This window comes from Myotis lucifugus, unplaced genomic scaffold (genome assembly GCF_000147115.1).
Source record: "Myotis lucifugus unplaced genomic scaffold, Myoluc2.0 scaffold_1352, whole genome shotgun sequence".
Lineage (NCBI taxonomy): Eukaryota > Metazoa > Chordata > Mammalia > Chiroptera > Vespertilionidae > Myotis > Myotis lucifugus.
Window position 1 is genome coordinate 21,307 of NW_005872400.1, and position 16,787 is coordinate 38,093.

Here is a 16,787-nt window from a genome sequence, read left to right on the forward strand (position 1 = left end):
AGAGAGATCGATCAGCTGCCTCCTGCATGCCCCCCAGTGGGGATGTGCCTGCAACCCAGGTTCATGCCCTTGACCGGAATCGAACCTGGGACCCCTGAGTCCGCAGGCCGACGCTCTATCCACTGTGCCAAACTGGTTCGGCTCTAATTTATTTTTTGAAATTATTCTAGAACTTAGATTTGAATCCTTGCTCCCTTTACCACAGACCAATTGTTACTGACTAGTTTGCTACACTATTTCAGTACTCCTTGTGCCTGATTTTTCATCCACAAAATCTTATTATAATACCTCCTGGGTGTTGTCCTCCAGTATCCATCCTTCCCTTCTTCCCTGTTTTGTTTTGTTATAAACTGTGCAGAACAAAGAATATGTATCCCATCCTCCCTTGCAGCTAGGTGTGGTCATATAACTAAGTTCTGACCAAGTGGGTGTAAGGGAAAGTGGAATATGCAACTTCCAAGAAGTGTTCTTAAAGGCAGGGGCACATCCATTGTTGTACCACCAGTCTTCCTGGTGACTAAATGTAAACATAGTTGGAACTAGGCATCTGCCTTGGACCATCAGGAGGAAGTGATATATTGGAAGTGATAGCAGAGCCAAAAGATAGACAGAACCTAGATCAGTTATGAGAAGAGATCTGTTTTCCAGTATCAATAGCTTACCCTGAAGACTGTTTATCTGGGGGATGTGGTAGAGATAAAATTTTATCTATTTTAACCAATCTTGAGTTTTTTGTCACCATCAAACCCAATTTTGATGGATTTACTTAATCTTTCAACATTGCTATGAGGATTAAAAGAGATCATTAATATAAAGAGCTTAGCAGTTTGTCTGGCATGAAGGAAGAAGTCATGAAACCGTTAGGCTATTGGAACTTAGTTCTGAGAACTTTGAAAGGGGTGAAAAAACCAGAGAACTAGTTCCCACTTTGGTCAAATTGACTAATTTTACTTCTTTGAATTTAGCAGTGATCAGAATGATTTTGATTGCTTTAAAATTTTATGAACTTTTAGATAAAATCTTTTTGAAACTTGGTTTCCTCATATAAAAATGAGAATATTTAAACTTTCTTCATGGGCTTTACAGAATTAAACAAAATGGTGCGATAGATTAGATATATCTCAGTGCTAAATAAATGGCTATAGCTATTACCCAGGTGTGATGGTTAATTTTATATGTCAACTTGGCTGGGCCATGGTGCCAAGATATTTGATCAAACATTATTCTAAATGTTTCTGTGAGGGTGTTGTTGGATCAGATTAACATTTAAATCAGTCGACTTTCAGTAGAGCAGATTATGTGTACTAATAAAGCCTAGGCGGCTTCGTGCGCAATGTTGTTGCCACACGATGGCTGCCACACAATGGCCTTATGCATAGCAAAGGTGGGGCCTGGCAGCAGCTCTGCACAATGAACCCTGGGGGTCCCATGGCTCCACGCAGCGTGGAAGAGGCCCATCCCAACGTCTCTCCTGCCACGCATGGTGGAGGTGGGTCGCGGCAGGGGAGGGCAGTTGTGGGTGATAGGGCTGGCAGGGGAGGGCGGTTGGGCCAACCGGGCTGGCAAGGGCGGGCACTTGGGGGTGATCGGGTGGCAGGGGAAGGCAGTTAGAGCCCATGGGGCCGGCAGGGGAGGGCAGTTGGGGGCTATCAGGCTGGCAGGCAGATGCGGTTAGGTACAATCAGGCAGGCAGGTAGGCGAGTGGTTAGGAGCCAGCAGTCCCATATTGTGAGAGGGATATGACTGCTGGACATCCCCCGAAGGGGCCCCAAATTGGAGAGGGTGCAGGCCAGGTTGAAGACAACCCCCGGCCCCCATGCACGAATTTGGTGCACCGGGCCATGAGTTCTATATAACTTGCGTGGGCCTCATTCAGTTGGTTGAAGGCCTGAACAGAACAAAGACTGATCTTCCCAGAGCAAGAGGAGATTCTACCAGCAGAAAGCCTTTGCACTTGAACTGCAACTGTTCCTGGAGTCTCCAGCCTGCCAGTCTACCCCATCAGATTTTGGACTCACCAAGCTCCATAATTGTGTGAGCCAATTACTTAAAAGAAATCTCTCAGGATATAGTATATCCTATTGGTTCGGTTCCTCTGAAGAACCTTAACTAATGCTTATGATGTCCTCAAGGTTCATTCACGCTCTAGTATGGGTCAGAATTTCCTTCAAATGTAACCCTCTTTGCAGATACATTTTCATTCATTCATTCATCCATTGATGGACACGTGGATTGCCTCCACCTTTCAGCTAGCCTATCTAATAATAGACAAACATGGTAATTGACCGTACCTTCGCTATGCCTGCCATTGGCTAAGCAGTGTGATATGCAAATTAACCACTGACAAAGATGGTAGCTAATTTGCATACTGCAGGCAGATACTGCAGGCAGATCCCGCTGTGCCGCCCTGCCTGGGGCTGACGGCAGCACAATCCCCAGCCACTGGCCGCCCCAGTGAGAGATCCTGGCCTGCTTTGTGCGGGGCGGGGCGGGTGGGGCAGGTGGTCGTGTAATCCGGAGCCGCCACCCACTCCAGTGTGGGATCCGGGTCTGCTGTGTGTGGGGCGGGGCAGGCAGGGTGGGCGGCAGCGCGATCCCGAGCCGCCACCTGCCCCATGACAGGGAGAGGCTGGCAGCCACTCCCCCCACAGGGGTAGGAGCCCCTGGCACAGGCAGCTCCTCAGAAGTGACACGGGAGCTGTGACCTGAACCTGCCTACTCGAGCATCAGGCTTATGCTTATTGGAACTAGGCACCAATACATTAGAGAAGTTATCTATACTAATAAAAGAGAAACATGGTAATTAGCGTACGACGGCTACCCTTCCCATTGGCTAATCAGCATATCCTTATGCAAATTAACTGTCAGCCAAGATGGCGGCCGGCAGCCAGGCAGCTGGAAGCGAACATGAGGCTTGCTTGCTCCAGTAACTGCAGACAGCAACGTTCCCCGCCTGACTTGCCGGCCTCTGAGTTGCAACTCTAAGCAACTATGTACTATGTTGCAAATGTAGAAACCAGCTTTCAGCCTGCCAGGATCTCAGAGCTGAAGTTATACATTGTTTCGATTATAGAACGGCAAACCAGATACCAAGCCTCAGAGCTAGAGTCAGAGCTAAAGCTGGCCCAGAATAAAATTTAAAAAAGAGAAAAAAAAGGAGTGGTTGGGAGCTTCAGTCAACAATCGCCAGCCTGAAAGCAGCCCTCAGCCCCTCACCCAGACTGGCCAGGCACCCCAGTGGGGACCCCCACCCTGAAGGGTGTGTGACCAGATGCAAACAGCCATCATCCCCTCATCCAGGCTGGCCAGGCACCCCAGTGGGGACACCCACCCTGATCCAGGACACCCTTCAGGGCAAACCAGCCGGCCCCCAGGCCTCTATTCGAAATAGTAAAAGGGTAATATGCCTTCCAGCACCGGGATCAGCAGAGCCACAAGGCCTCCTGGCACCAGATCAGCGTGACAGGGGGCAGCGCCCAAACCCCCTGATCGCCCAGCAGCTCTGTGCGTGACAGGAGGTGGGGCCACAACCTCCTTATCCGCCCTGCTCTGTTCGTGACAGGGGAAGGCGCCCCAACCCCCTGATGGGCCCTGCTCTGTGTGTGACAGGGTGCGGCGCCCCAACCCACCCACCTCCCCACGGGCCCTGCTCTGTGTGTGATGGGGTAGAGCCATAACCTCCCCATCGGCCATGCCCTGAGTGTGACAGTGGTGGCGCCCCAACCCCCTGATCCGCCTTGCTCTGTGTGTGACAGGGGGCAGTGCCCTAACTCCCCTATCGGCCCTACTCTGTGCGTGACAGGGCAGAGCTCCCCAACCCCCTGATGGGCCCTGCTCTGTGCGTGACGGGGTGGCGCCGCAACCTCCCCATCGACCCTGCCTTGAGTGTGACAGGGGGCAGTGCCCCAACCCCCCAATCTGCCCCACCCTGAGCGTGAGTAGGGGTGGCATCGCAACCTCCAGATCCTCCCTGCTCTGTGCATGACAGGGGGCGGTGCCCCAACTCCCCAATCAGCCCTGCTCTGAGCCCGACCAGGGGCTGCACCTAGGGATTGGGCCTGCCCTCTGCCACCCAGGAGCAGGCCTAAGCCAGCAGGTCGTTATCTCCTGAGGGGTCCCAGACTGCTAGAGGGCACAGGCCGGGCTGAGGGACCCCCCCCCCCCCAGTGCACAAATTTTTGTGCACCGGGCCTCTAGTTTTGAAATAAACAACAAAGAAGAAAATAGGTGTTGACCCCAGAACTATGTCCCCACAGGGAGTGGGTGACAGCGAAGAGGAGCGCAGGGCTGACAGGCTGCGGGCAGCGAGGACGAACACAGAGCTGAGGGAAGCAGCCGGTGCAAAGGCCCAGGCTGTCTGACTCCATGTACCTGAAATGCCAGGAGCAGAAAGCGCATGGGCACCAGAAGCGATCAGTGCTTCCAGGGGGGTGTGATGGGCTGGGGCCTAAGGGAGAAATGATGTTAGAGGAAGCGCAGCAGCTTGAGGGTGCAGGAGGCCTGGCTCCCAGGTCCAAAATCAGAAAAACAACTCAGAAAGGAAACCTGAAGAAAGCCCTTGAAGTACCCAAAGGAAAGAAAGGTCTGGGCATCTCCAAGGAAGAGCGAAAGGGCGCAGGACACAGCAAGACAGGCGGCTCTGGAAGCAAAAAGGAGGGTCAGGGAAGCAGCGAGCACAGGGGAGGGCGGGAGACTGCACAGGGGCTGGTTGTGGGGGTGGGGGGGTGGGTCTGAGGAAGTGGAGGCCCTGGGCCAGGACCAGGATGGCTCCTCAGGAAGAAACATGCCCCCCCCCAACATCGGCCAGAGGCGGACAGAGACCAGGAGTGACCCACAAGTCTGGGACGAAAAGTGAAGGAGGACAGCGGGGCACTGGGCAGCAGCTGTGTGTGCAGTTTGCAGGAAGGAGACAGAGCCGCGCCAGGGTCCTGTCTCCTGGGGGCGCTTCAGCGCTGCGAGCTTAGACTCTGACAACACAAGCAAGCACCCCAGGCTTTAAGGCCTCACTGGGTGCTTGAGCTATTCTTTTAAAAAAATATTTTTAACACATTTCAATTTCAAGAAGTAAAAACAAAACCAAGAAAGAAAAACTATGCTTTTGGAACCTGAACATCCACAGGGACCTCAGCGCGATCCTGAGCAGCCGCTGGCCCCAGCGTGGGATCCCTGCCTGCCATCTGCCACCAGGGGAGCCGGCCTAATCCAGCAGGTGGTTATCTCTCGAGGGGTCCCAGACTGTGAGCGGGCACAGGTTGGGCTGAGGGACACCCCCCCTCCCCCGCCAGTGCACAAATTATTGTGCACAGGGCTTCTAGTTGTGGATAATGTGTCTAAAGACAGGGAGATTAAAAAATCTGCTCAAGTCTCTGCTTTCACATTTTTGAGTACATTCCTAGAAGTGGGACTGCTGGATCATATGGTAATTCTATTCTCAATTTTTTGAGGAACTGCCATGCTGTTTTCCATAGTGGCTGCACCATTTTACATTCCCACCAGCAGACACAAGAGCTCCAATTTCTCCACATCCTTGCTAACCCTTGTTTTTCTCTCTCTCTCTCCCTCCCTCCCTCCCTTCCTTCCTTCCTTCCTTCCTTCCTTCCTTCCTTCCTTCCTTCCTACCACCATCCTAATGAGCATGAAGTGGTATCTTATTATGGTTTTGATTTCCATTCCCCTGATGATTAGTGATGTTGAGCACCTTTTTATGTGCTTGCTGGCCATTTGTATATCTTCTCTGTAGAATTATCTTTTCAACTACTTTGCCCATTTTATAATTGGGTTATCTGATTTTGTTGTTGTTGTTGAGTTGTACAAGTTCTTTATATATTTTAGGTAGTAGCCTTTTATTGGATATATGATTTGCAAATATTTTCTCCTATTCCATATGCTGTCTTTCCACTCTATTGATTGTGTCTTTTGATGCGCAGAAGTTTTAATTTTGTTTTAGTTCAAGTTACCGATTTTTATTTTTTCAGCCTTTGTGTTTGTTATATCCAAGAATTATTGCCATCCAATATCTTGAAGTTTCCCCCCATTTTCTTCTAAGACTTTTATAGTTTATAGTTATGTTTAAATCCATTTAAAGTTAAGTTTTATAAATGGTGTAAGGTCCAACTTTATTCTTTTCCATGGGGATATAACCCCCCCCCCCTTTTTAAGCTATTCACTCTTTAGAAATCACTTACCATAGGTTTAGTTTTATCACTTACCATAGATTTAGTTCTTTTATCCAGGGGTGACCAAATCCATACATCTAGACTGCCTCTTTCCTGAATTCTAGTCCCCCATTTTTAAACACCATGGAATACCAATTGGAGTCAGTGAAAGTGGGGCAGCCTGGAAATTCAGTTTGATTAATTATTGACTATTACATGAGGAAAGAGAATATGTCCCATGCCCACTACAGTGTGGCTTAATGAGCAAAAGTAGTGTAATTAGATGTACACTGGAGAGTTATCAAAGAAACTGAGGTTCAGAGAGACAAGTATTATTAGGGTACACGTTGTACTGTTCCAGGGAGAGGCACATGGGTCTGGGGGATGGGAACAACTGGTCTCTAGAAAGGTGTTTTCTCTTACAGGACAGGCAGATTTCATGGGACTTTCTCGGGCCTAGGTAATATGTCTCACTCAAATCCCTATGTTTTCCTGGTTTTGAGTCTATGAACACCAAGCAATTCCAATTCACATCCACTTCCCAAAGAGAAAATTAGCTTATGCTCACTGGAAAGGGCTCCTTTATAAATACACATCCCTTAGCAAATATAAATTTAGTGATTATGTATCTGTCGTGAACCTGATACTTTCTGAGTTGCTAAGATAATTCAGTTTCTGGACTGATGCTCAGTTAATGACATTTCCTATAGTTGGTCATGTGGTTTAGATACCGTGACCTTTCCTCCCTAGACATAACATCTAGGCCTCAGTTTTATTTCAATTCCAGGGCCAGAAAAGCAGCAAAACAAGGGGGGCAAGCCAGGACCAGCTAACTAATGACCCCCTTCCCTGGCATTGACCCATCAGTGGAGACCATGACCCTGAAAGGATATGCCTGGAAAAGCAGATGAATATTCTATTGAGATCCTTCTCTAAGAACTCCCCTAAACTCCCAGCCTTTAAAACCCTCAAGACAAGGACCCAGCTCGCAGGGAGTGTGCCCGTGCCTTTCCCTTCACTCTTCATTCCCCACAGGTGTGCAACTCCTAAACTCTAAGGGCCTCCAGGAGACTTGCAACCAGGGGAGCAATGGGCAGCGGCATCTCATCCTGGGCCAACCCCTGAATCTGTCTCCAACGCCCCTTTACTCTGAGCCAAAGTAGCCCTGCCTCAGCTAATTTCTTTCCTATAACATTTCCAGAGGCCAAAGCAGACCGCCTAGGTCTCTCCTGTTGCTGCTTTATCCTAAGCCCTTCCTGTTTCACTATCCCCACCGTTAATAAACATACTCTTGAAATACCTGGACTTGTGTTGTGAAATCTTTCCTGCAGCAAGTCAAGAACAAACATACAACTGGCCTGCCTGAGGCAGACTGCTGTGGGCCCTGTCTCTGTCCACTAACTCACTCCAATTGATATGAGTAATAGTTAACCTTTTTTAGCTTTTATAATGCAGCATGCAAGGTGCTAAGCCCTTTATGTTACCAAGAGAATTTCAATGATCCCACAAAAATCCCATAGGATAGGTCCTTCCCTCCCACCCTGAAGCTCTAAGAGAAAATTTATTTCGAAAGTCGCAGAGGTAGAAGAAATGAGCAATAGAAAAATGGGCTCCAGAAACAAGTTATGGAGGCAAAAGAAAAGGGCACTTTGAACTTATGAGAAAGAGAGAGGCAAGGAGGACCAGCCTGGGGGGAAGAAGAGAGAGGAGGGAAGTGGGAGGGGAAAGGCACAGGTGTGCTCCCAGGAGGGAGATCTCCAGGATAGGTCCTGTCATTATCTCCATTTTATAACTAAGGAAACTGAGGCTCAGAGGGTTTAAACAACACTCCAAGGCCACCCAACTAGTTACTAGTAGAGGCGGGATCTGAATCCAAGCAGTGTGACTCTTACTGGCACAAATACTTAAAATTAGCAAGAAGTAATGAGAACAGGAAAAGAAACAATGCTGGCCAACGAAGAATTTAAATGACACACAATATTTAACTCTGTGATTACTAGAAAAAAGGCAAAGAGGAATACATAACAGGTGTAAATAGCTCTCACGGGTGAGTTATAGAAAGTATATTTGTACATTATGTGGACAAAAAGGGGCCACATCTAAACCTGACACGCTCAGGGGAGGCCTTACAAACTCAGAGACCTGAAGTAACCACATAGGATGGTCTGAAATTAAAACTCTAAGCAAAAGCAGTTCTTGACAGGCAGTCATGTCTTAGGCTAGAATCTCCCCTGACAAAAGAATCTTTCCCTTAATTGAACCTGTCTATTGCCTATTTTTTTTCCTGAGCCCATTTCTTCTATAGCCACACTGGCTGGGCTAACGGGACTTCTTTAAGGAGAAGAGAAAAGATAAAAAATATGAATAAGAAAATATAGGGAAGCCCTGGCTGGTATGACTCAGTTGGTTAGAGCAATGTCCCATATACACCAAAAGGTCATGGATTTGATTCCCATTAGGGCACATACTAGTACCTAGGTTATGAGTTCAATTCCAGTTCTGTTCAGGAGGCAACCAATTGATGTTTCTCTCTCTCCTTCTCACTCTAAAAAAACCAAAAAACGAAAACACTCCAAAAACAAAACAACCAAAACATGTCCTCAGCTGAGGATAAAATAAAAATTTAAAAAAAAGAAAATACAGGAAAGACAAAGCTGATAAAGGCAAACAGTAAAAGCAGTGGATCAACCAACTATACAGCTAATACAAAGGTTAAAAGGTACGTAGGAAGATCATGTATAATTACAACAATAAATTAAGAGACACACAAGAACTAAAAGTAATGATAAAAACATAAATGTAGAGAGGATGAGTAAAAATTTTAGTGATTCTAGAATGTGTTTGAACTTAAGTGACTATCAACTTAAAATAGACTACTATAAACATAGCTTGGTATAGCACAGTGGTCGGCAAGCTCATTAGTCATCAGAGCCAAATATCAACAGTACAATGATTGAAATTTCTTTGGAGAGCCACATTTTTTAAACTTAAACTATACAGGTAGGTACATTGTTATTAACTTAATTAGGGTACTCCTAAACTGGCCTTTGCTAAAAACGTCCTCAATCTGGTTGAGGTACATTTGCTGAGGTCGACCCCTTCCAACTCTCCCATCCACACTCGTCTTGTATACTTGTTTCGTCTATCTTTTGTCACCCGTGTGCGATTTGCGGACGGGACTAGCACTAACCACTGCACAATGAGACTGCTGACTGACTGGCTCACGCAACTCCTGCATGAATCCCGCGCCTCCCCAGCGCTGTGTATCCCGTGGCCCGCTGTGCCCAGTCTCCCATAGCCTGACAGACTGACACCCCTTACTTCTAATGCCACTTATTCAAAATAGACTTGCCCAGGCTGAAAACCGACTTCTGCCCATAGGCCACAAAGTTTCTATCGCACTGTACATGCGCGCCCTCACGTGGTATTTTGTGGAAGAGCCACACTCAAGGGGCCAAAGAGCCGCATGTGGCTCGCGATCCGCGGTTTGAAGACCACTGGTATAGCACATACTAACCACAAACCAAAAATTGACAAGAGATGTAAAAAGCAATAAATCTATAACACTATTGAAAGTCAACAACATGCAAGAGAGAAAGCAAGGGAATAAAAACAAACTGGGAAGAACAACAAAAGCAATTAGAAACCAATGAATAAAATGGCAATAACTACGTACCTATCAATAAATACTCTAAATGTAAATGGACTAAATGCTCCAATCAAAGAGATAGGGTGGCTGGATGGATAAAAAAGACCCATAGTATGTGGTCTATAGGAGACCCACTTTAGATTGAAAGATACACACAGACTAAAGATAAAGGGGTGGGGGAAATATTTCATAAAAGTGGAAAAGAAATGAAATAAAAATATGGTAGCAATACTTATGTCAGACAAAATAGACTTTAAACCAAGGGTTGTAACAAGTGACTATGGCACTTCATAATGATAAAGGGATCAATCCAACAAGAGGACAAAATTCTTGTAACTGTCTATACCCAATGTGGGCGTACCTGAATACATAAAGCAAATATTAACAGACATTAAGAAAGATATTGACAGTAATACAGTAATAGGAGGGGACTTTAACACTCCATTGACATCAATGGATAGATCAATCAGTCAGAAAATCAAAAAGGAAACAGTGGCTTTATTTTATTTTTTTCAACATAGACATTCATTCATGTTGCCTATAACATCTTTGTCAGGATTTTGTTACCAGAATTATGATAGACTTATTAAATGAGCTTGGAGCCTTCCGGATTTGGCTCAGTGGATAGAGCATCAGCCCATGGACTGAAGGGTCCCGGGTTCGATTCTGGTCAAGGACACATACCTTGGTTGCAGCCTCCTCCCCGGCCTGGGCCCTGGTCAGGGCTCATACAGGAGGCAACCAATCGATGTGTTTCTCTCACATCGATGTTCCTCTCTGTCTTTCCCTCTCTCTTCCACTATCCCTAAAAACCAATGGCAAAATATCCTCGGGTGAGGATTAACAAAAAACAAAAAGCCCTAGCTGGTTTGGCTCAGTGGATAGAGCATCGGCCTGTGGACTGAAGGGTCCCAGGTTTGATTCTGGTCAAGGGGCACATGCCCAGGTTGCAGGCTCAATTCTCAGTAGAGGGCATGCAGGAGGCAGCCAATCAATGACTCTCTCTCATCATTGATGTTTCTATCTCCCTCTCCCTTCCTCTCTGAAATCAATAAAAATATTAAAACAAACACAAAACAATGTAAAAAGGACCACAAGTTTGGAAGTGTTTCCTTTCTCTATTTCCTAAAATAGCCTGTGTTAATTAGGTACTATTGTTTCGTTAAGTGTTCTATAGATATCACCAATAAAACTATCTGGGCCTGCAGGTTTCTTTGTGAAAAAGGTTTTGACAACAAATGCAATTTCTTTAATAGATATAGAGCTACTCAGATATTCTATTTCATTTTGTTAGTCTTGTAAGTTATGTTTTTCAATTAATTTTGCACATTTCACCTAGATTGTCAGAAATGAAGGATATACTAACTGAAACGAAGAATAATTTATAGGGAATCAACAGCACAGTAGACGAGCCTAGATTCAAATCAGTGATTTGGAATATAATGAAGCAAAAAAATACCCAGTAAGAACAGCAAAAAGAAAAAAGGAATCCAAAAATATAAAGATAATGTAAAGAGCCTCTGTGACAAACTTCAAACATATCAACATTTGCATCATGGAGGGGCTGGGAGAAAAAACAGGGAAAGCAAAATATTGAAAAACTATTTGAAAAAAACAATGACAGAAAACTTCCCTAATCTGGAAAAGGAAATAAAATACACAGGAAGCACAGAGAGTCCCCAAAAAGATGAACCCAAAGAGGCCCACACCAAGACACATCATAATTAAAATGCAAAAGGTTAAAGACAAAGAGAAAACCATAAAAGCAGCAAGAGAAAAGCAATTAGTTACCCACAAGGGAGCTCCCATAATACTGTCAGTGGATTTCCCAACAGAAACTTTGCAGGCCAGAAAGGAGCGGCAAGAAATAGTCAAAGTGATGAAAAGCAAAGACCTACAGCCAAGATTACTCTACCCAACAAAGCTATCATTTCGAACCTATGGACAGATAAAGAGCGTCCCAGACAAGAAAAAGCTAAAGGAATTCATCACCACCAAACCAGTATTAAATGAAATATTGAAGGGTATTCTTTAAGAAGAAGAAAAAAAATATGAATAAAACAAATAAATACATATTTTAAAACAAATGAATCTAAAAATCAAAACAAACGAACAAGCAGTACAGAAACCGATGGTTGCCTGATGGGAAGGTGATGATTGCCCGATGGGAAGGGGGTTAGTGGGATGAGTGAACAAATTGGTAGTTACAGAATAGTCATGGGGATGTAAAGTACAGTATAGGGAATATAGTCAATATTATTCTGATTAACTATGTATGGTGTCAAGTGGGTGTGAGATTTACCAGGATGATCAGGATGATCACTTAGTAAGTTAATCACTGGGGTATACTCCTGAATATAACATAATATTGTATGTTAACTGTAATTGAAAAAAAAGATTTTTAAAAAAACAAGCCAGCAGGGTCAGGCCTGATTAGTACTTGGATGGGAGACTGCCTGGGAATACCGGGTGCTGTAGGCTTAAAAAAAAAAAGCCACCTGGCTCAAGAACTTAACTACACTTTACCATCTACTTTTCAACAAAATTAACAAAGGTATAGAGGTTTAGAGAAATTCCAGTTGCCTCAGGTCCAGGTCAATGACAACAGAGACCAAACTGAGCCTTATATTCAGATCCCTTGACATAGCACATAGGCCTTTATTATCTAGCCTATCTCTCCAATACTGTTTCTAGCTATACTTTACCCTCAAACTCTACAGTCCAGTGACACAAAACCATATGCAGTCTCATAACCTCTCAAATCAGTACAATCTTCCTCTGCCTGGAAGGAAGAAAGGAAAGAACATTTCTCTTAGAAAAGGAAAATATATGTTTTCCGCTCTGCCTGGGAAAGCACTAGACCAGACGATTAGAGGCAGCCAACTTGAATGAACTTAGCCCACCCTAACCTGGATTTTCTACATATTGGAATTCCCCAACTTTCAAATGACTCATACATACCACAAACAGCTGCCCAGACCCTATCCCATGCCCACTACCACTGCAACAGAAATCATTTTGGAAAATCAAAAATAAACTAGGAACTTCCAGAGTACCTGTGGATTCAGAAGCTATGAAAAGAAGAGTAGCTTAGGTGAGCTGACCCTGTAGGGCTTATTCTGAATTAGAGATGGTCTACTTAGAATAGCATTCCTACTCCAAAATATGTACCCTACTGTTCCCCCTTGACTTAGCTAAAATCCTATATCTAAAGAATTGGGAATTTTGGTGAGAAAGTGAGATGAGCAGAGCATGTCCACCTGGTTGGGAGAGGGGGTATGGTAGCAGATGGGTGAAGGTAGAATCAGCACAATAGGGTGCATGTGAACAGGGGCCTTAGTAAGTAAAAAAGAGACATAAAGGAGAGAAAAGAGAGTATATCAAGAGCAAACTTCAGCTGTTCCAGAATTTAGTCTAAGTCAGTGGTTCTCAACCCAAACAGATTCAATTCCAGGAATGGTATTGCCAAGAATTACATTTTCTAAAATGGTGACAAACACTTGGGAAAGTTCAAAACTATCTTCCCCCAGTTGCAGACCTGGAATTCACTGTAGTTTAAAGTTGTGCCAATACTTTGTGTTTATATGCAAAACAGTTGGATTCTAGGTTTATATAATCTAAACAGGTAATTCACCCACATAAACATCAACAACATTCCAAAGTCAAAAAAGACAAATGATAATGCTTCTTTGCATGAAATTATTCTGGGAACTGCGTGACATCAGTATATCCCAGCTGCTCGTGAAATGCTGGTCACATCCCTCAATCACAACCCCAAAAGTTCTTGCAGAGATATACTGATCTTGATGATCTAAAAGATCTTACTCCAAGAAATAGGAAATAAAAAACTTTTCCTTCTTCTACTTCATCTTCTCTCCTACTTCAGATAGTCCCCACAACCAAGATCCCCATCTAGTGAGCTTATACCATATATGGGTTTTGGGGGCTATTTCGGGACCCTACTCAATATTATAACACTATTAGAGGCCCGGTGCATGAATTCGTGCACCAGGAAACAGTGGCTTTAAATGACACATTAGACCAGCTGGACTTGGTTGATATTTTTAGGACATATTATCCCAAGCAGCAGAATATACATTCTGTTCAAGTGCACATTTTCCAAAATAGATCACATGTTGGGCAACAAAACAACTCTCAATCAATTTGAGAAGATTAAAATCATATCAACCATCTTCTCCAATTACAATGGTATGAAACTGAAATCAATTACAAGAAGAAAACTGAAAAACACAAACATATAGAGGCTAAATAACATGATACTAAACAATGAATGGGTTAACAATGAGATCAAAGAAGAAATCAAAAGAGACCTTGAGACAAGTGGAAATGAAAACAAAACAACCTAAAATCTATTGGACATAGCCAACGCAGTTCTAACGGAAACATACAGCAATACAAGCCTATGTCAAGAAACAAGAAAAATCTCAATAAAACAATCTAACATGACACCTAAAGGAACCAGAAAAACAAGAAAAAAGCCCAAAGTAAGTAGAAGAATGGAAATAATAAAGATCAGAGTGAAAATAAAGTCTAAAAAAAATAGAAAATATCAATAATACCAAGAGTTGGTTCTTTGAAAAGATAAAAAAAATTGATAAACCTTTGCCAGACTCATCAAGAAAAATAGAGGGCCCAAATAAGTAAAATCAGAATGAACGCGAAGTGACAATCAACACCACAGAAAACCAAAGCACTATAAGGAAATGCTATGAACAATTTTATGTTAACAAATTGGACAACCTGGAAGAGATTGTAAATTCCTAGACACATACAATCTTCCAAGGCTGAATCAGGAAGAAACAGAAAATCTTAAAAGACTGATAACTACAAAATGAAATTAGTAACCAAAAAGTTCCAACAAACAAAAGCCCTGGACCAGATGTCTTCACAGGCAAATTTTACTAAATATTCAAAGAAGAATTAATACCTAACCTTCATAATCTATTCCAAAAAACTTGAAGAGCAGGGAAGGCATCTAAACTCATTTTATGAGGACACCATTACTCTCATACCAAAACCAGACAAAAAACACTAAAAAAAAAAGAAGAAGAAGAAAGAAAGAAAAAAAAAGAAAAGAAAATTATAGGCCAATATCTCTGATGAACGTAGATACAAAAATTCTCAACAAAATATTAGCAAACAGAATTCAGCAATACATTAAAAAGATCATACAACATGTTCAAGTGGGATTTAATCCATCAAATGTTTTAATATCTGCAAATCAATTAATATGATACACCACATAAACAAAAATGAAATATAAAAATCACACGATCATATCAATACATGCAAAAAATCATTTGAGAAAATCCAACATCCATTTGTGATAAAAAAAAAATCTCAGCAAAATGGGTATAGTGGGAACATATGTCAATGTAATAAAGGCCAAACCCACAGCTAACATCATATTCAATGGTGAAGAGCTAAAAGCTTTTTATTTTCTTTGTAAAATTTTTAAATATCTGAAAAAATTAAAAAATATATTTTTATTGATTTCAGAGTGCAAGGGAGAGGGAAAGAGAGATAGAAACATCAATGATGAGAATCATTGATCAGCTGCCTCCTGCACACCCCACACTGGGGATCAAGGCTGCAACCCAGGCATGTGCCTTGGCTGGAATTGAACCCAGGACCCTTCAGTCCTCAGGCCGACACTCTATCCACTGAGCCAAACTGACTACGGCTGAAAGCTTTTTCTTTAAGATCATGAACAAGAGAAGGATGTCCACTTTCACCACTTTCATGCAACACAATCTTGGAAGTCCTAGCCACAGCAATCACACAAGAAAATGAAATAGAAGGTGTCCAAATTGGAAAGAAAGAAGTAAAACTGTCATTATTTGCAAGTGGCTTAATACTATATATAGAAAACTCTAAGGAATATACTAAAAAACGATTAGAACTAATAAATGAATTCAGTGAAGTTGCAAGATACAAAAAAAAAGAAAAAAGAAATGCAGGAATGTGTTGCATTTTTATACAGCAAGTAGAGGCCCAGTGCATGAAATTCATGCACGGGTAGGGTCGGGTAGGGTCCCATCAGGTTCCTCGTCTCCCTGTCTTCCTGCCTCCTCCTTTCCTCACCGCCTGCTGGCTGCCACTGTGTGGGTCCCTGTCTCCTGCTTTCTCTTGCTCCCTCAGTGCCCTGACACTGGTTGCCCGCCATGTTCTGTGCCGCCCCCTGGTGGTCAGTGTATGTCATAGCGAGTGATTGAACTTGTGGTCTCCTGGTCAAATTCCTGAGGGGACACTTTGCATATCAGTCTTTTATAAATAGATAGATAGATAACAAACTATCAGAAAGAGAAATTAAGAAGAGAATTCCATTTACAATTGCATAAAAATAAAAATGAAATACCTAGGAATAAATTTAACCAAGGATGTAAAAGACCTGCACTCAGAAAACTATGTAAGACATTGAAGAAATGCGCTGAAGAAGATACAAAGAAATGGAAGGGTATAGGCCGCTCATGAATAGGAAGAATTAACATCATTGAAATGCCCATACTACCCAAAGCATTCTACAGATTCAATGCAATCCCTATCAAAATACCGATGACATTCTTCACAAAATTAGAAAAAGGACGCCTAAAATTTAAATGGAATCACAAACGATCCTGAGGAGCCACAGCAATCCTGAAAGAAAAACAAAGTTGAGGTATTAAGTTACCTGATATCAAACTATACTACAAAGCTACAGTAATCAAAACAGCATGCTATGGCATAAAAAGACAAACAGATCAATGCAACATAATAGAGAGCCCAGAAATAAACCCACACCTCAGTTAATCTAAGACATTGGAGTCAAGAATATACAATGCAGTGAAGACAGTCTCTTTGATAAATGGTGTTGGGAAAACTGGAGAGATGCATGCAAAAGAATGAAGCTGGATTGCTTTCTATTAACATATCCACATAAACTAAAAATGGATTAAAGACTTAAATATAAGACCTGAAACCAT